Below are 20,928 nucleotides of genomic sequence, written 5' to 3' on the forward strand. Positions count from 1 at the left end.
CGGGAATAATAAATGTATCGTCATCAGCGTTATCCTCCATTTGCCTGAGCGGACCAGAGAGGATACCTCCAGTGTTGGACTTACTGCTTCAAATTGAAAACTGAAGTGATCTTTGAGGTAAGACAAGTTATTTAACATGTGTTGTCAATATTTTCTGTTGAAAGTCAAAACATTTTAGTTACGAAGCATTTATTTGTAGGAGTAATGCTAGTTATTTCTGGAAAATATGACATGACCGTCGGCGTTCATCAGACAGGCAGCTAGCCTCTATTTTTAAGAACATTTCTGTGAAACTTGCTAAATAAACAATAGCTAGCAATACTATGTACATTTTTAGCTAAATATCAATAACTTTTTGGGCCGATTTTGTCACTTGTGGAAGATAGTCAAACCTTTTTAGTTACGAAGCATTTATTTGTGGGAGTAGCGCTAGCTATTTTTTTTCTTGAAAAATGTACGTGACCATCATCGGCGAGCCTCTTTTTATATCAACGTTTTTTTTTTTTGGCAGTTTCTGTGAAACTTGCTAAATAAACATTAGCTAGCAATACTATGCACATTTTTAACTAAGTATCAATAACTTTTTTTTTCCAATTTTGTCACTTGTGAAAAATCCACCTGAAGTAATGTGAGGCAGCTCCCTGCTCAGCACACTCAAGAAGAGGAGGCAGCTGACTGCTGATGAGCTTAGGTTCATAGCAGAGGAGAACATGGCTCATGAGGGCATGGGCACACAGGAGTAATATCTGCTGCACCAGGAACTACTGCAGGAAGACCTGGACCACGAGGAGATGGAGGATGGGATGGAACCTGATCCACAGCCAAGACCATCAACTGGGTATGTATGAATGTGTATGTATTGTTTGTTTCTATTTCTCATATGACTGATACTCACAGTAACACTAACACTGTTACTCTTATTATTTTGGGTATGGCTAGCCATTCTCGCACAGGTCCCAAGTCAGCTAGAAAGCGTAAACGCTTCCCTGACTCTGTTTCTTATCCCTCGTACTCTGACATCGATTCACAGGCACCAAAACCTCTCCCATTTAAGCCTAGCCGTCCATTCGGTATTGACTTAGGTAGCGTGCGTCAGGCTGTGCAGTCAACCTCCAATATGATGTTGTGAGAAATTGACTTTTTCATGCTGTTTTTACTCGGGCTGTAGTTGCTGAGATATGCAGCTTTACAAACCGTCAGGGGTGGGAGCTTGTCCTAAACTGTCCATCATATTGCAGCCACCAAGGAGCTTGGATAGAGGTGACCCCCGATGAATTTTACTAATTTTTTGGGTTGCTCATTTACATGGGGTTTTCAATTCTCCCTGATTCCCATCGTCATTGGGGAACCAAGTCACTTCAGGGCTCATGGGCGAGGGGATTTATTTTGCGTGACTGCTACAAGGCTCTTTTAGCAGCTCTACATGTTGTAGACCCTACCACAGAGGATAATCAGGATCACCTTAGGAAGTTGCGTTATCCTATGGACCACCTCAAACAAAAATGCCAGTAGCTCTTTCAGACTAACCAAAATCTTGCAATAGATGAACGTATAGTCAAGTCTAAAGCTCGGTCAGGATTTAAACAATACATGAAGGGCAAGCCTACTCAGTGGGGTTTTAAATTAAGGGTAATTGCAACATCAGACTCAGGGTATACTCTCGACTTTAATGTTTACACAGGTAATCATGATGGGCATGTCACTGACTTCACCAAAGTAGTTGAATCGTTACTGCAGCCATTCAAAGACCAGGGCCACAATGTTTGGTTTGACAACTTTTACATGTCCCCAGCTTTTATGGTTAAGTTGTTAGAAATGGGAACTAATGCCTGTGGGACATGCAGGGTGAATTGTAAACTGTTTCCTGCAGAATTTAAAGACATCAAAATATTGGAATGCAAGACAGCTCGTGGGGATATGAGGTGGTGTAGGATTGAGGGGAATATACTTGTAATTCAGTGGAAGGACACGCGTGCAGTTACATGCCTCTCCAATTTCCACAATGCGAATGGTTCAACCGAAATTACTAGGTTTGTTAAAAATGATGGCGACTGGACAAAAGAAGTAGCCCTCCAGCCCACTGTCATCAGCGATTATAACAAAAACATGGGCGGTGTTGATAGGTCAGACCAAATGATAAAATCTTATGATGTCCCACAAAAAACACAGAAGTGGTGGAAGACTCTTTTTTCCACTTCATAGACATTGCCGTCATCAATGATTTCATATTGTTTAAGGAATGGCAACACATTCATGAGGCACCAGGGGATGAGCATAGACCGGTGAACTTATCCCAGATAGATTTCAGAGAAAACGTCCTGGTTACTTTCATAACCTCCTGTAAAGGGGTTCGGTGGAAAGGAGGAGGCGAGAACCGGCTTGACAACTTAAATAATAATTTAATAAACAACTTAAACAAAACACACAACTATAAACACACAGTACAGCTGTCTGTCATACTCTCTCTCTCGAACTGTTGTCCCCGGCCACCTTTATCCCTCGCGTGCCCCATCAGGCTGATTGGGGACCGGGTGTGTCTCATTTCAGCCCGGCCCCGCCCTCCTCGGAGAGAGGAGAGAGAAAAAAGAAACTCACCGGTTCTCTGATGCGCCATCGCGTGGTCCTCGATCACTACTCCACCCTTTCAGGCAGACTGCAGCCGCTCCTCCCCAGGCGGACCGGAGTCAGACCTCTGACCCCCAGCGGACAGAACACTCCTCCGCATTCCCGGCGTCCCGTGGGGACACTCCTCCGCCCCTGGCAGCGGCCCTACCACTCCAGGCGGTCGGGGAGTCACTTCCCTCCTCTCCCCGTGGACGGCGGTCTTCTCTCGAACCCTCCGCGTTCCCGTGGGATGGCAGGGCACTCCTCTGCCCCCGGCAGCGGCTCCCTCGCTCCAGGCGGTCGGGGAGTCCCATCCCCACTCGCCTCGCGGACGGCGGCCATTCCCCGCGTCCGGGTTGTCAAGCTACTCCGTCCCCCGTCGGACGGCAGTGGCGCTCCCCTGGGTGGACGGCAGTGTCAAGGACTCTGCGGCGGGAATCCCTCCTCCTTCCCGGGCTTCGGCACCAGTGTAAAGGGGGTTCAGTGGAAAGGAGGAGGCGAGAACTGGCTTGACAACTTAAATAATAATTTAATAAACAACTTAAAACACACAACTATAAACACACAGTACAGCTGTCTGTCATTCTCTCTCTCTCGAACTGTTGTCCCCGGCCGCCTTTATCCCTTGTGCGTCCCATCAGGCTGATTGGGGACCGGGTGTGTCTCATTCCAGCCCGGCCCCGCCCTCCTCGGCTCTACACCTCCGTTCCCTGATGGAGGGAACGAGACATTGTGTCGATGTAGTGACACTAGGGGTCACTCTTGGGAGCCCGAAACACCTCTGATCTTTGAAAAAAGGCCAATGGGAATTGGTGAGTGGTATATGCATACCACTCCCCTGAACATACGGGTATAGAAGGAGCTGGTATGCAACCACTTATTCAGGTTTTGTGCTGAGGAGCCGAGACAAGGTCCCAGCCATTTCAGCGGGTAGTCCAGCGTTGTGGCAGGAAGGACACAATGTCTCGTTCCCTCCATCATGGAATGGAGTTTACGAAAGTAACCAGTCACTCACAAGGGGAAGACACCATGGGGGGGGGGGGGATTTTGAGTGGAAATACGTCACATGGTCTTGCCGAGCCTTGTCGGAAGTATGTCATGTGGAGAAGTCCCAAGGAAGACGCACTTTACCAACAGGGAAAGGATTTAGCGGAAGATATACATCGCATGGGGTCACCTATGGGGAACCAACACATGCAGAGCACCTACCCCAGTACAGGGCTTAGATAGCACATGTACTGAGCCGGCAGCGAGTTTCTCCGCAAACTCATCTGCCACAGGGCTAGGAGGAAATCATCCAGGGAACACACTTTGTGAACACTACTGGGAGTCAACAGCGCACATCTTCAACTCAGGGGATGTGAAAGGCGCTATGCACAAGCGATGTCCCGGACTTGTGTCCCGGACTTACCTGTTCGTACCTAGCAAGATACAGGACGAAACTGGCTCAACCCGGAGATTGTAGAACCTTGCAAAGGTGTTGGGTTTTGCCCAGCCCGCTGCTCTGCAGATGTCTGTTAGAGAGGCACCACTGGTCAAGGCCCAGGAGGCCGCCACACTCCTGGTAGAATGGGCTTGTAGCCCTGCAGGGGGCGGCACGTCCTGAGTGTGATATGCCATTGCTATGGCGTCAATGACCCAGTAGGCGATCCTCTGCTTGGAGACAGCGCTTCCTTTCCGCTGTCCACCAAAGCAGACAAAGAGCTGCTCAGAGACTCTAAAGCTCTGCGTGCGATACAAATAGATGTGTTGAGCACGCACCAGACACAGAAACATCAGGGCTGGGTCTGCCTCCTCCTGGGGCAGCACTTGCAGGTTCACCACCTGATCCCTAAATGGGGTCGTGGGAACCTTGGGCACATAGCCCGGTCGGGGTCTCAGGGTCACGTGAGAGTAGCCTGGACCGAACTCCAGGCACGTTTCGCTGACAGAGAACGCATGCAGGTCTCCTACCCTCTTGATGGAAGTGAGCGCAGTCAGGAGGGCAGTCTTTAAAGACAGTACCTTAAGCTCAGCTGACTCCAGGGGCTCAAAGGGGGCACCCCGTAGACCCTGAAGAACTACAGAGAGGTCCCATGAGGGAATGAGGCATGGTCTGGAGGGATTCAACCTCCTGATGCCTCTCAGGAACCTGATGATCAGGTCATGCTTCCCTAAGTACTTACAGTCCACTGTGTCGTGGTGTGCCGCTATAGCGGCTACATACACCTTCAAGGTGGAGGGGGACAGCCGCCCCTCCAACCTCTCCTGCAGGAAGGAAAGCACCGATCCGACTGCGCATCTCTGGGGATCTTCAAGACATACAGGCGCCTCATAGAGGGAGCCTTAGCCTGAGTGATCATGTCTACCACCGCAGGTGGTAGGCCACTTAAGTCTTCCGCGTCCCGTCCAGGGGCCAGACATAGAGATTCCAGAGGTCTGGTCACGGGTGCATACACTAAAGCCTGTAGTCCCTCCTTCGTCATCACTCCACACAGCCCATGTCCCTAAATTTGAAGAGTCCTCTAAGAGATGTTGGCTATGCTATCGGAAAAGTAGGACTGAAAATAAAACTAAAGTAGCTTGTTGCACGCCGGAAAGTAATGGCAAAAGACTTTGCTTGGTTCGCGATAGGAATTGTTTTCAGTCTTGGCACTCAGCTGAGTCTGACCAGTTTCGCGAAGAGGCCTAGATTGGGCTGTGTTTACTAGTGTTGTTGTCCTCCCCCTCCCCTCTTTTCTCCCTCTCTTCTTCTCCACAGATATTGCAGTTGTTGAGTTTTATGAATTTATATATATTCTGTTCCTGCACTCAAAATGTATTTACATGATTTTGTATGTTTTGCTGTGTAATTCATGTATAATTCTAATGTTCAAATTAAATAAAGTGTGTGTTTTATTGAACACATAAATTGTATATTTAAGTGTTTGTGTCCTTCAATTTCAGATGCAATCTCAATTTATTATTACATGTGCTCAAAAGGAGTATTTGAGGAATGGTCATGTGAAATGTATCTTAACATTCAAAATGTTTGTTTTATTCTGTTTACCCACTAATCACTAGAATGGTCATAACTTTTAAACAATAGATTATATTTCTAATCTGTCTGCTATTCTACATTGCCCACAAAATTATGTATATTTCATACACTCTAAGTTCCCCTCTAGCTTGTAATTAAAATGGTTGAAAATGCAGTTGTCTAATGATGAATTATGGTGGCCGGAGAAGATTTTTTGTAAAAATTGCTGTGTGAAATCTTATTGATAAAGGATGATTAGCCTTAAATAATCATACATATATTTATATCATTTGAAAGCCCTAGTTCTTCTCTTCAATATGGTATATACAGTTCAGGTTTGTGATGTTATATTAATATCATATTCTGGCACAGAATGGAATTTTCGTAATTTTGGGCTCAGGCTTTTAAAGTTGTATTTTTCCATTAATTTGCACTTTGATTATTAAATTGAGTAAATGATAATTAAATCATTAATAATGCAGTTATTCATTACATTGATTACACATTGTCATTTTTAGATCATTGCATATTGCATATTAATTCAATCATCAAAAATGGATTAACTGAATGATTAAATAAAATATATTCCATATATTCCCTCCTTTGGGACTTCATATAAAGTCCCACTAACTTAGCCTAATTCAAGAGTGCTACTTCACAATCCAGTCCCTTCACCCATCACTTTCTATTGACTAATTTTAGGTCACACAGACTCTCTTATCAATGACCAGATCATGGAACAGCACTCCTTTGGAGAATCAGGACCAAACGTCTCCCCACACTCTTAACAAGATAGGAATAAAAGATCCTGTCCCCCTCAACCCTACACTCGAGAGAGAGAGAGAATATTGTGTTATAAGCATGAGCATGTAAATGGTTGAGCACTTGCCCGTGGTTTCATGGTTATGTAGAATATAACAGAAAACACCATTCAAAATCATAACATTTTGATTAGAGTAGCATAACAGCACATTGGATATAACAGCATAAAGATCAAAATTAGTAAATATATCAAAGACATTAAAAATAGTAGAAGTACCTCAACACTAAAAAGTTATTTTTCTATCAAAGATCCCGTTGACAAAAGATCTTCGACCCAGTTACTTTGCGTAACGTAGAGGGCCACCACTGGGAAGAAGTTAGGCTAGCACTTATATCTCAAGGCATGGCTCATCATTCATCTCCTCATATATATCTTCATTGGAGGAATCAGTTTCATCCCAATTTAGTCTTTCTGTCCATCCAGGATAGTTGTCATTGTATTGCATTGGACAATTCATATTGATCGATGTCATCTGCTTCGTTGCTGCTCGGATCAAGAATGATTTGATCAATGGTAACACACAACAGAATATTATTCCTCCCACAAGAATTGTTGTTCCAATCATTATGCCAATTTTAGCCAATCATGCACCACATTTCTTAAACAATTCTATTTAAATTGTTATAAACAATCAAGACAAACAATCTTAATCTTTAGTCACCACCATGTTTTATTTTTTTATTTTTTTTATTCTTCATTACTATTAAAATGCACATGAGTTCAATAAAAGCATAAGTAAAAGTAATAAATCATCTTTCAATCTTAATTATTCATCATACAAACATTCCCAGGTTTGTTTAATACTTCTTTAATAAGTCAGGCACTCCTTTGTCTGCAACAGTTCTCAAAACTTTACCCCCAAAACCAATCTATAAATAATCTTCTACACAGGGTATGATCCCCTGATGGCACAGTGACAGAATGCTTGGTATTTAACACTGTGATAAGTTATTTTAGTAAAGTGGTTATTAAAATGCAGTCGGGTTGAGTGGAACTCACAATTTTCGGGCAGGTTTCCTCTAGACCTCCCTTTTGATGCCTCTTTAACCCTTAGCACCCTCCCTTCTTGGGCAGGTTTCCAGGGCAGTGATGCCCTGCCTTAGGTTTCCTCCCCATTTTTGCCATTGGAGAGTCTTACCTGCCACTGGGTCATCACCTCTTGCCACTGGTCTTGATACTGCTCAGTCCTATTAGCCAATCCTTAATAATTTGGTATTAGTGTAGGGCTTTACTGGTTGTTTAGATCAGTGTTACTATCAGAAATAATGAATAATTATTTCTTTAGTTATTAATTAATATTTAAATTAATTAATAGAATCTAACTAATTAAAACCTCATATGGGGCTCCAGTAAATGTAGTGCGCTATGTTTAGGAGCAAGTTTGGTTATTAGCAATAATTAATAATTATCAAAGATAATTATTAATTATTAAAATCAATAGAACATTGATGAGAATCAATGGTAGCTTTTTTTTAATCCTTTAAATCAACAATTATCAAAGATAATCGTTAATTGTTAACACTGATGAAACATTAATTAAAATTAACACTAGCTTATTGATCATTCAAATTCAACAATCATCAAAGATAATTATCAATTATCAAAAATCAACAGAATATTAATAAGGATTAACATTGACGGGGCACCACCCTGGAATCAGGGACTAATAACCAGATAGTAAAACAGTCTCAATATTAGATTGTTTTCTTAGGAAAATCGACATCCGAAAAATATCGATTTTCGGGAAAAAAACAATGAATGAAGGCTTGAATCCGAGCACTGACATCCTGTCAGCATGACACAGGCGTATGCAAAACAAACCAAAACACTTCTCTTAGTAATATAAATAAAGTTTATTTATGCAGTAATATCAATTAATAATTATTAAAATGCAGTCAATAAACTTCTGACTTACAACTACAAACTAAACAGTGATATGATTAGATAAGGAAACTAAAATAATCTTATAACACATAAGGTGTGTGTGTGACAGTGTGTGTGTGTGTGTGTGTGTGTAAGGAGGGACGTGCACAAAATGGCGGACATGACTCTTGTGGAGAGTATGTCATGCAAGACTTCCGGCCAGGGAATATGACCGCGAATGGGGGCGGAGAGAAACCAGTCAATGGCGTCTACCAGTTACCGCGTGTATCCGCTTGTACGATAGCTTAGGGACAAAGCTGGGCTTTAGCATTAAGCTATCTACGAGCCAAAAATGTGTGCCAGAATGTTTGTGAGGGGTCGCGTGCTTGTGAGTGTGGTTAGTACGAGAGAGAGAGAGAGAATTAAGTGATGGCCCTAAAGCCGATTTCGCTATCATGGGAGAGAAAGCAGCTGTTAGTTTATCACTCAGAGACGCGGTGGACGGCTCATAAACAGTACCGCGTTGTTTGACTCTTAATGGATCAAAACAGCTTGCTGGTCTCATCTGCGATGGCGAAAATGCACAACAGTCCAATTTGGTTGGACCACAATACAGCAAAACAAATTCGTGATAATTAATACCCTGAGTATTAATAATGAGCGGACATGGCGGTCCGTAAACTGTACAAGCAAAAACCTTGAAACACAAGAATAACACACTATAATATTCTATCTCTGCCCAGACGTAAACCTCTTACTTGAATCACATGAGGACACAGGTAGAATGTGTGTTCATCCGTCCTTTAAATCCGACCCGGTTCCTTGAGGCTCGTGTGATGACGGGAGGCCGTTTCCTCGCTCTGTTGGCGGGCACGGCTGTTGATTCTCGGCGGGCTGGCGGAGAACTTCAGAAATGTTGACTTGATTGAAGATGGAAGATGGAAGAGAAATCTTTAATCTCTTCACTTCTGCAGGCAAACGGATGAAGATGCGGATTGCTCGGCGGTCTCCTTCAGATCCGTTAGAGTGTTCTGTTGGACACAGAATAATCTCAGCTCGTCCAGCGAGATGGAGATTGTATGGCCACAGTTTCAAGTCGGACGTTACTTCCTTGTGCCACGAGGTTGCACCTGAGAGCAGCGATGAGCTGCGTCTACACACTACAAACAAAGTTGCTGGAAGCAAATCCCGGAAGCATTTCAGAGGTATTTCTACTCCTGATGATGTCATGGTTTGAGGGACGTTCTGTTATGTGCCTCATCCAATAGGAGTTGAGAGTTCGATCCTTTAGTGAGCAAGGCTTCATGGGATTTGTAGTCTGTTTTGGACTCCCTTTGTTTGATTTTGGCGCGATTTTTATCAGTAAGCTTTACGACTTGGTGTGTGGGGGCTGAGTTAGGTTTTATGACTGTGTAAGGCCTGCCTTTGTCTTCTATCTGAATACATGAGGCCCAACATTAGTAAACATATATTTTCTTTGGGGAGTATCACCTGAGAACTGTCACAGCCAATGGAACCATCTACAACTGCTTAAATATGGAGACAGTTCAAAACATGTTTAAATTCACAAAATATTATTCCAAATTTTAAAAATCTATTAAAATTGTCTAAATTAAAAGTAGAATTCTAAAATTGAACTCATGTATAGATCATACATTTCCATTCAGGTTGTATTTCTGCTACTTCTGTAACAAACGCCACAAAAGACCATATATCATGGTGGGGACTAACATCAGAACAACACAAAATAAAGGGTATCCTCTTTCAAGCTTCTAGATAGCTTAATTTAAAAACATCACCTTAATTCTATAATAGTCTCTAGATTGTTTTGAACCTACATTTATTCTTTCAGATGAACATTCAACTGAATCTCTTATCTTTAGTATAAACACTTAACTTCAAATTGCCCTCTGAATATATAAAATCTTTAATCATGATGAGGAAAGCTGTATGAACCTCTCCTTCATATCACTGTATCTAACATTATTGTCAAGTCACATCATTTTCCATATAAAATCAAAGAAAATCAAAAGAAAATAAAACAATTTAGAGATGTGCCTTTAGCACACTTAAAATCTGCTCTTGTGTTTCTGTTTGAAGCAGACACTTATCAAACTTAAACTGAGAGTGTGAAAGAAAGAGTGGGGGAGGAATTCAGAGGGGACATTCCACTCTCTCACACTGTTTCTAATCTTATTACAGTTGTTTCTTCTTTTCATTTTAGAATCCCACAATAATATAGTTATTCTTCAACAGTGAAAATAGTGATAATTATAATAATTCATTATATTAACTGCTTTTCTCACAAAGCATCTCCAAAGGTTTCCTTTAAACATTCCCATCTTAAACCATCTTCAAGAAAACCTCTTCCAAAATATTCAACCCACTTCTATCATCCCCTACTTTCTTTTGTCCATTCAAACAACATACACTATATTGCCAAAAGTATTCGCTCACCCATCCAAATAATTGAATTCAGGTGTTCCAATCATTTCCATGGCCACAGGTGTATAAAATGAAGCACCTAGGCATGCAGACTGCTTCTACAAACATTTGTGAAAGAATGGGCCGCTCTCAGGAGCTCAGTGAATTCCAGCGTGGTACTGTGATAGGATGCCACCTGTGCAACAAGTCCAGTCGTGAAATTTCCTCGCTACTAAATATTCCACAGTCAACTGTCAGTGGTATTATAACAAAGTGGAAGCGATTGGGAATGACAGCAACTCAGCCACGAAGTGGTAGGCCACGTAAAATGACAGAGCGGGGTCAGCGGATGCTGAGGCGCATAGTGTGCAGAGGTCGCCAACTTTCTGCAGAGTCAATCGCTACAGACCTCCAAAGTTCATGTGGCCTTCAGATTAGCTCAAGAACAGTGCATAGAGAGCTTCATGGAATGGGTTTCCATGGCCGAGCGGCTGCATCCAAGCCATACATCACCAAGTGCAATGCAAAGCGTCGGATGCAGTGGTGTAAAGCATGCCGCCACTGGACTCTAGAGCAGTGGAGACGCGTTCTCTGGAGTGACGAATCACGCTTCTCCATCTGGCAATCTGATGGATGAGTCTGGGTTTGGTGGTTGCCAGGAGAATGGTACTTGTCTGACTGCATTGTGCCAACTGTGAAGTTTGGTGGAGGGGGGATTATGGTGTGGGGTTGTTTTTCAGGAGCTGGGCTTGGCCCCTTAGTTCCAGTGAAAGGAACTCTGAATGCTTCAGCATACCAAGAGATTTTGGACAATTCCATGCTCCCAACTTTTTGGGAACAGTTTGGGGATGGCCCCTTCCTGTTCCAACATGACTGCGCACCAGTGCACAAAGCAAGGTCCATAAAGACATGGATGAGCGAGTTTGGTGTGGAAGAACTTGACTGGCCTGCACAGAGTCCTGACCTCAACCCGATAGAGCACCTTTGGGATGAATTAGAGCGAAGACTGCGAGCCAGGCCTTCTCGTCCAACATCAGTGTCTGACCTCACAAATGCGCTTCTGGAAGAATGGTCAAAAATTCCCATAAACACACTCCTAAACCTTGTGGAAAGCCTTCCCAGAAGAGTTGAAGCTGTTATAGCTGCAAAGGGTGGGCCGACGTCATATTAAACCCTATGGATTAAGAATGGGATGTCACTTAAGTTCATATGCGTCTAAAGGTAGATGAGCGAATACTTTTGGCAATATAGTGTACATCAAACACTATAGAACCTTCAAATCTTTAATAAAACACAAACTTTGCCTTTCTTTTCCCACCTTCTCTTTACATTCAATAAAACTTACTTTAGCCTTCTGTTCAAGCAGAGCTTTAAATTTACAACACCTATCTTGTAGTCCTGTCATAGCATTATTAATATAATCCCTTTTTTTTCTTGAATAAATCACTTATGGCTACCTCTCCTTACTCTTTCTCAGGAGAAGGAACTTCCATTCTATCTAATGAAACAACATAAATCACCTTTTTAAACTAACAGAAAAGTAAGTAAAAGTTTAAAAAGAATAAAGTTGTAAAGAGGCACAATGGAAATTCAAACAAATCTCTTTTCTTGTGTTTTGAAATAATTGATCAGTAAAATACACTACGCCCTTTTAATTTCTCATGTCTCTTATATAATGAGAAGAGTCAACTTTTTGTTAGAACAGTTGCTTGAACCTTTTATTCTCATCTCTAATTTTTTTATCCTAATGTTTCAGCATAATTTAATAATAAGATTTTTCAGTTCACAGTGCAGAAAATGTATGCCTCTAAATCGATACTTTCATGGATTAATCTCAAAATAGAAATAGTAATAAAAGAAAAAGACACTCAATCCTTCTTTGTAGCACCCACTAACTTTTATTTAAAGTGAGGGTACTCTCTGGAAAATTTGGGGGAGTAACCAATCCAATAGGTAACTCTAACTTTGCCATCAAGTTTGTAATATTTACTCTTCAAATCAATAAATCAGTGGTTAGATGCTGGATTTAAATTTAGACCCTCAGAACAATTTAGACATGGGTATTGAACCCATGGATGGCAGTCTGGAAAATCATAAACCCAACTTGTGGTATAAGACAGAAATCAACTTATCCAGAGAAATTTGTATCCACATTAGAAATGTCAAATCAGTAATGATTACCAGCAGTAATGAGAGTGGGAGGACCAATCGGATAAAAGCCCACTTCATTTTCAGTCTTCTTTTTCTCCGGACTTCCTCTTGCAGTATTAGCAGCCTCAATAAATCATCTAGCCCTGCCATCTGCAATGGTGAGAAACTGGTTCCAGAATGAGTTAGTGAACAACATACACATAATGAAGACAAAAGAAAGGGTAAAACATAGTTAGTATCAAAGACACACACAGAATAGATGCATGAATATTAAGTTATTAACATTCATAGTTGAGGAAGTTACGATGTTCAATTTAATCTTAACATTCTCCATAGGTTTCACTTACTACCAATGACCAATTTTTCCTTAGCATTATCAATACATTTTTACAATCAAATACATCCAAGATATTTCTTAAATCTTCAAATCAGAACTTCTAGCACGAATAACATTTTCCATTTTATGCACCCCCAAAAGAAGAAAACTTACATTTTATTAGATACCAGAGCATCTGAGCAAAACTGTTTACAATGTTTGCTTAGTTCTGCCTCTTTATTGGAGGTTGGGATTTATTTTCCATTTTATCTGGCATGATTGGTCACAGAACAAACCCAAGGAAAAAGCAACACAATATTGCAAGGCTGCCACACATAAAGATCAGGAGAACAGGTATTAGGAGCATGACTTCAGCAAATTGAAAAAGCAGAGAACATGAAATGATCCAAATCATTCTTAAATTTCTTTTCCTTTAATTTTAGACTCAAAGGCAGATCTCAATGTACCCATGATCAACCAGTGCCTACACTGTGTATATAAAATAATAAAATAAAATAAAAATAAATATCTAATCTAAACTAAAAGAATCTGCTATCTATCTTTTCCTAAATAATAAAATCTACCTACCTTATTTTTGTTGGTTGATCAAGTTTACACTGATAAGGTTGGAACTCACATTTAAATTTGTTCTCCAGACATACTTAAGCACATAGAAAAATCTAAATCAAAACAAATAATCATTGGTTCTTTCATTTAGATATCAAGACTTTACAGTGTTTAATTTAAGATTGTTAAAATTTTATTCTCAAAATTTCCAAAGTAAATATCAATTTCCTCTTAAAACAAAAATATTTTACTCTAATATTTGGAACTTAAAAATCACTTCTTTTAACTTAACCCCTGTACCTGTACTGAAGCTTTTCTTTTTTCCTTTATTTTCTCAAGCTTCATCTAAAACCTCATAAAAATGGAAATATGAAAACACATAAAAACTTGGAGTTTAAAAATTCTTGTGGAATTTTACCAAACACCATTTCCATAATAAAGGGGAAAATTATCATAGTGAGTATAACATAAACATCAAGGCAAAATATAATGTTAACCCTCTGTATTTCATAAACTGGATCAGATAGAATGTAGAAAGTTTTAGCATTTAAGGTTTGCTTTTACTCAAGTTATAAAATAGAATTTGGTTTTGGAATTTTTTTTTTGCATTAGTCAGTTTCACCTTTTTTCTTGTTTTTTTATTTTTTTATTTTTTTACTAATTTCTCTTTCCCATTTCTTTTAGATTTTTTCAGTCAATTCTCTACACAATGGATTTCTAGATTTTAGTATTTCCACTGGAGTGTTTGCCATGATTATACCTTATCATAATGTAACAACACTTCTCTTCAACACAACCTTTGTTTTTTTATGATTAACATTTTTATTTTTATTAAAACACAGAAAAACTAAACATAAATACACAAAATAAAATTATAACACCCACTACCACCCCTCCTCCTCCCCATCACCAACCCCACCCCGAACCCCAGCAAACACCCCTGTGGTCTTACATGAACACATATAAAAGAAAACAAAAACCAAACAACTAATAGAGGGAAAAAGAGAGAGAAAAAATACATATATATAAATATATAAAACTCACACACACTGACAATTACCCCTCTCTCTCCACTATTCCACCTGAGAGCCCTCCAAGAATGCTACATATCCACCCCATTTTCCAACAAACAAATCCAGATTCCCTAATCTTCTATAAGAACCCTCCTCTAAGGCTGCCACTCTCCCCATCTCCGAGCACCACTCCTGAAACCGGGGTGCTCCATCCAACTTCCACCCCCTCAAAATCACCTGTCTGGCGACCATAACACAGGTTAGGACCCAATCCTCCACGTTTATTCTCCACATTGATTTCTGCCCCATCTCCCAAAATACAGTGTCTGGGGCAAACTGAAACCTGAATGCCCAAGACGTCACATACAAAATTCTGAACTCTCAACCAAAACCCTTGGATCTTAACACACCCCCAAAAAATATGTGTTGTATCTCCATCCTCTGACTGGCATCGCCAGCAGGTAGGTGTGTCTTTAAGACCAAGCCTATACAGTCTAGACGGGGTCCAATAGAATCTTTGTAAAATCTTGAACTGCATATGGCGAACCCTTGCATCTCTAGATACAGACTTGAAATTATTTAGAATCCTACCCCACACTCCTTCCTCCAATACCAAGTTTAAATCTTTCTCCCATAATCTCTTCAGAGAAGTTGAAGCTCCGTCCCCCAGACTCTGAATTAGCAGGGAGTAATACACTAATGCCTCATGACCTTTTCCAAAAGTAGTAATCACCTCTCCCAAAGCATCTGCCGCTTTAGGGGGGTGTGAGCTACTCCCAAAAACAGTACAGAGCATGTGGTGCAGCTAAAAAGCGGAGATCTGGGAATCCCAAAATGATTATCCAAATTCTCAAAAGATCTCAACACTCCACTCTCATACAGGTCGCCGAGTGTAGTAACCCCACTCACAATCCACTCTGACCAACAGAAAGGGGACTTGTTGATACATAATATGGGGTTCAGCCATATGCTTGAGGCAACATTTAAATAAATTTCAGAATTAAATACTCTGGCCACTCTTGTCTAAATCATGTGCAAATGTGAAATAACAGGGTGTGACTTAAGTTCTCTGTTTAGTTTGATAGAAAGGCTTTGTAATGGCGAAATAGGGACAAGGACTTCCTGTTCAATAGAAAACCAGGGAGGGGCTCTTTCAAGTGGAAGCGACCAATGAGCCAAATGCCTGAGACCAAATGCATAATAATAAAACAAAATCTTGGGTAGGCTTCGCCCACCCGTCAATCGGCCTATGTAATTTGTTGAAATGTAGTCTGGGATGTTTACCATTCCAAATGAAGGACTTCGCTATGCTATCAAATTGCTTGAAATAAGAGAGGGGGACATCTATAGCGAGTGACTGTAGCAAGTAGTTGAATTTTGGAATACAGTTCATTTTAATAACATTGACTTTCCCAATTATCGATAAATGTAATGAAGCCCACCTGTCCACATTGCTCGAAAAACTTTTTATTAAAGGGTCAAAATTAACTCTAACTAAATCAGACAAATTTGCTGGAATAAAATACCCAAATACTTAATGCCCTGTTTGGGCCACTGGAAGGCGCACGGCTGGAAGGCCGTTACTGGACAGTACGCTGTCAGAGCCAAAGCTTCGGATTTAGACCAAGTGACTTTGTATCCTGAGAACTTGGAAAAGGAATGAATGATTCTGTGGAGGCAAGGCATAGATCTAGTAGGGTCAGAGACAATTAATAAAATATAATCTGCGTAAAGCAGAAGCTTATGTGCCACACCTCCCACCACCTCTGGAAAATCATCCTTTCTTATCGCGGCTGCTAATGGTTCCAGGGCAAGACAGAACAATAATGGGGAAAGAGGGCAACCCTGCCGAGTGCCCCTATTCAGAGTCAAATAATTTGAAATTAATCAATTTGTTTGTACCACTGCTACAGGGTGTCTATAAAGTAACTTAATCCAAACAATAAATGTACTCCTGAACCCGTACATTTCCAAAATCTTAAAAAAGATAATCCCATTCTGCCATATCAAACGCCTTTTTGGTGTCAAGTAAGATGGCAGTGACCGGAGACTGATCATTTGCTACTGACCACATGATATTGATGAAATGCCTAATGTTATCAGAAGAGCTACGGCCCCGAATAAACCCCACCTGATCTATAGGTATAAGAGATGTCATAACTTTACTTAATCCGTTAGCCAAAATTTTTGACAAAATGTTTACATCTAGCTGGATCAGGGAAATTGGATGGTAACTTTTACACTCGCTTGGATCTTTGTCCTTTTTAAAAATCAGACTGATCCGGGCTTGTGTCATGGTTGGGGGAAGCTTTCCATTCTTTAATGATTCCATATAACTTCTAACAAAAGTAGAGCCAGTTCTGTAGCATAAGATCTAAAAAATTCAGCGGCAAAGCCATCTGGCCCTGGAGCCTTGCCTGTAGGCAGGGCCTTAATTACCTCGTCAAGCTCCTCCAAGCTTATCTCAGAATCAAGAGAATTTTTTTGCTCAGTCATCAATTTAGGGAGTTTTAATGGTTCCACAAAGTTTCTAATATCTTCATCAGTAGACGAAGATATGGAACTATAAAGATCAAGATAGAATTCTTTAAAAGCATCATTAATATCAATGGCCGAGGTAAATATTTCACCACCAACAGATTTCACTGAGGGAATGGTAGAAAAATACTTTCTCTGTTTTATATATCTAGCCAAAAGTTTTCCTGCTTTGTCCCCCGACTCAAAGTATGACTGTCTTGCCCTGAATAACCAAAACTCCACCTTCCATGAAAAAATAGTATTATATCTGTATTTCAATTGGGGCAATTCTCTGAGGCCATCAGGCGACATTCGTTGCTTCAGCTCTCCCTCGGCACTTTTAATATTTCCTTCCAACTCCACGAGTTCTCGTGCTTTGGATGTTTTGATGAATAATGTATGATCCGATCCCTAAGAACCGCCATTAAGTGCCTCTGAAGCCACGCCCACAGAGGATACTGAGTACCAGTTGGTCTCCATATAGACATTGATTTCAACCTTTAACATTTGTTGGAAATCAGGATTTTGCAAAGGGATACATTAATGCGGCAACTATATGATTTCTTTTTCTCCATATATGGCAACACCTCTAAACTCACCAGGGCGTGATCTGAGACTAAAATGTTTCCAATTGATCAATCAACAACAGATGAAATGAGGGATATATATATATCGGGGGGCAGTGGTAGCTCAGCGGTTAAGGCTCTGGGTTACTGATCAGAAGGTCGGGGGTTCAAGCCCCAGCACCGCCAAGATGCCACTGTTGGGCCCTTGAGCAAGGCCCTTGACCCTATCTGCTCCAGGGGCGCCGTATCATGGCTGACCCTGCACTCTGACCCCAGCCTAGCTGGGATATGTGAAAAAGAAGAATTTCACTGTATATGTGCAAATGTATAATGTGTGATAAATAAAGAAAATTATAATTAATTATAATTATAATATAACTATTCTAGAATAAATCTTATGGACTGATGAAAAGAATGTATAGTCCCTACCAGATGGGTTCTTAAGTCTCCAAATATCTGTAAGACCAAGATTTTTACACATCCTGTGAAGCGTCAATGTTGCTCTAGGGGGCTTACACACTTTTTCTTCACTATGATCAAGGACTGAGTCCATCAATAGATTACAGTCTCCTCCCAATATTATATCATGAGGGGTGCCAATGGTTTGCAACATCCCTTCAAGATCTATAAAAAAGCCTTGATCATCAGCATTAGGTGCGTAAATATTAGCCAGAACCAACCTTTGCCCCTGAATTTCAGCTAAAACAATAATGACTCTTCCTAATTTATCATTATTCTGTTTGAGAAATTTGAATTGTAGATGTTTATTTATCAATATAATGACTCCCTTGCTCTTACTTGAGCCAGCACTAAAGAAAACATGTCCACCCCATATCTTCCCTACTTTTTCAGCTTCCTGTGGGGAAAGATGAGTTTCTTGAGGAAACACTATATCATATTTCTTACGTATAAGAAAAGAAATAACCTTCCATCTTTTTATGGGGTGCCCCAACCCATTCACATTCCATGTGGAGAGAGACAATCCACTCATATTAACATTTGACATTTTGATATAATAGAAAAAAAAATTGTGTGTCAAAAACAAAATTATAAATACCACATTTCAACATTAGTGCAACAATAAAACCCCAAACTTCCCCCTGAACAAAACAAACAGAAAAAAATAAAAATGTGTGCATTAACCCCGTGCACGAGAGCGCCAACCATCATTGATCCCTTTAAACTCAAAGAGTCCATGCACACCTACGAGAGTCCCCGTGACAGCTTTGCCATCTGATTGCTCAAGCCCGGTGTTTCTATACTAATTTTGTTAGGCAAAATTACATAACAGAAAATACTTTGTAAAACAAACTCCAGCCAATAGAAGGCATAAGCACATAGAACAAGCAGATTCATCCACAACTGTCCCGAAGGTATGTTCCTCCACAAAACAAACTCCAGCCGCTAGGCTGAAACCAGCTCAAAAAGAAACAAAACAGGCATCCCAGTTCCTCGGATTGTCAAATGTATATTTAACGAGTCAAGTTGACTCAGAGGCACATAAGAAACAAACCATGATTTCCTCAGTCCATCAACTCTATAAAAGACATCACTTGTTGTAGGCATGTAGATATTTTGCGGTCATACTTATCACTGGCCGGGAACTTCAGTGTAAAAGCGATCTTCCGTCAATGCAAAAGTTTCTTGAAGGAGTGTTATTCCACAAAACAAACTCCAGCCACTAGGCGGAACCATCACAAAAAGAAACAAAAATGGCACCCAGCTTCCTCAGACAGTCAAGAGTAAGTACAGCGAGTCAATCCACTCAAATGTGAAACACCAAATGGTTTACTCACTCCAATATTTTTATAAAGGACAGTGCTTGCTTGGGGCATAAAAATACTTTGTGTCCATCCTTAGTATTTATACTCAGTTTGGCCGGTAACATCAGTGCAAAAGCGATCTTCCGTTGATGTAAGAGTTTCTTGCATTCCTTGAATCGATCACGTTTCTCTCGTCGAATTCGCAAAGTCTGGGAACAAGAAAATTTTGTGATTCTTCCAAGAAAGCTTTCCTTTGCTCCTCGCCTCACAGAACAAAAGATCTTTATCGGATGGTCTCAGGAATTTGGCCAGGATTGATCGGTGTCTGTCTCCCTCAGCCGATCTAGGAGCTGGAACCCTGTGAGCTCACTCGATTTCCAGCTTATGGCCTGTTACATTATGTCGTGCAGGAGGAGCTGGTCTAGCAATTTCACCATATCTCTGCCCTCCTCATGCTCAGGAATTCCAACAATTCGGATGTTATTTCTGCGGCTCCTATTCTCAAGATCTTAAAGTTTTTCAAGAACCTGTTCCAAATCGAGGATTGAGGATTTTGAATTTTTTAACATATTGACTTCAAAGAGAAAATATGTAGCAGGGTATATCAAATCTCACCGGATTATAACACAAAAATAATTAAAAACTAGCAAAGTGCACAGAGCTCATCGCTCACATGTTTGCTCCACACATGGCATCACGTGACTGGCCAAAAACCTTTGTTTAAAATCTAATTACTTCGTTGACTTTAGTTTAAAGTAATACATTGGACTCAAAGCTTTATTGTTTGTCCAGATAATGTGGTTTCCCAAATAAATTTCAATCACTTTAAAGTTCTTTATAATTTCAATATTCTTACTTCTCACTGTGATATGAACTTTAACTCTATGGATTGTTATACCACTTGAATGTATAAATCCTCTGTATGAATTCAAATCAATTTCTATGCTACAGTCTAGTTTTAGGAGTTATGATCTGGCACACATCCAACAATCACAACAGCTGCTCTTTCTCAGTTTAGTTAATCTTGTACTTATATCACGCTTCCTTCGTGGAATGGAAACAACAGCCCAGGGCTAAGTCTAGCCAGCTAAGAGTTAAATTTTTGCTTTCCTGCACATTTAGTTTTATGGGATACAGCTGTGTTGTCTCATCATTTTTATTCTTTTTCCTATTGTCAATTTATACTGTATTACATTTACCCTTCCATATTCTTTATCATTGGTACTAACTCCACTATCATACAACCAGGATATTTTTTGAGTGCCATATCTCTGAACGTTTTTATTTTTCTCTGTATTTACAAAGAAAATACCTTCCCAAATT

General features: G+C 40.5%; 1 protein-coding gene across 1 annotated transcript in view; it reads left to right on the forward strand.

Annotated features, from left to right (window-relative positions):
• The window catches only part of LOC127432292 (erythropoietin-like), a gene marked incomplete at its 5' end in the record, with an annotated part of 30,418 nt that overhangs the window by 610 nt on the left and 8,880 nt on the right, over positions 1–20,928 (forward strand). The window lies entirely within an intron of this gene.

The sequence above is a fragment of the Myxocyprinus asiaticus genome, chromosome 42, assembly GCF_019703515.2.
Source record: "Myxocyprinus asiaticus isolate MX2 ecotype Aquarium Trade chromosome 42, UBuf_Myxa_2, whole genome shotgun sequence".
Taxonomy (NCBI): Eukaryota; Metazoa; Chordata; class Actinopteri; order Cypriniformes; family Catostomidae; genus Myxocyprinus; species Myxocyprinus asiaticus.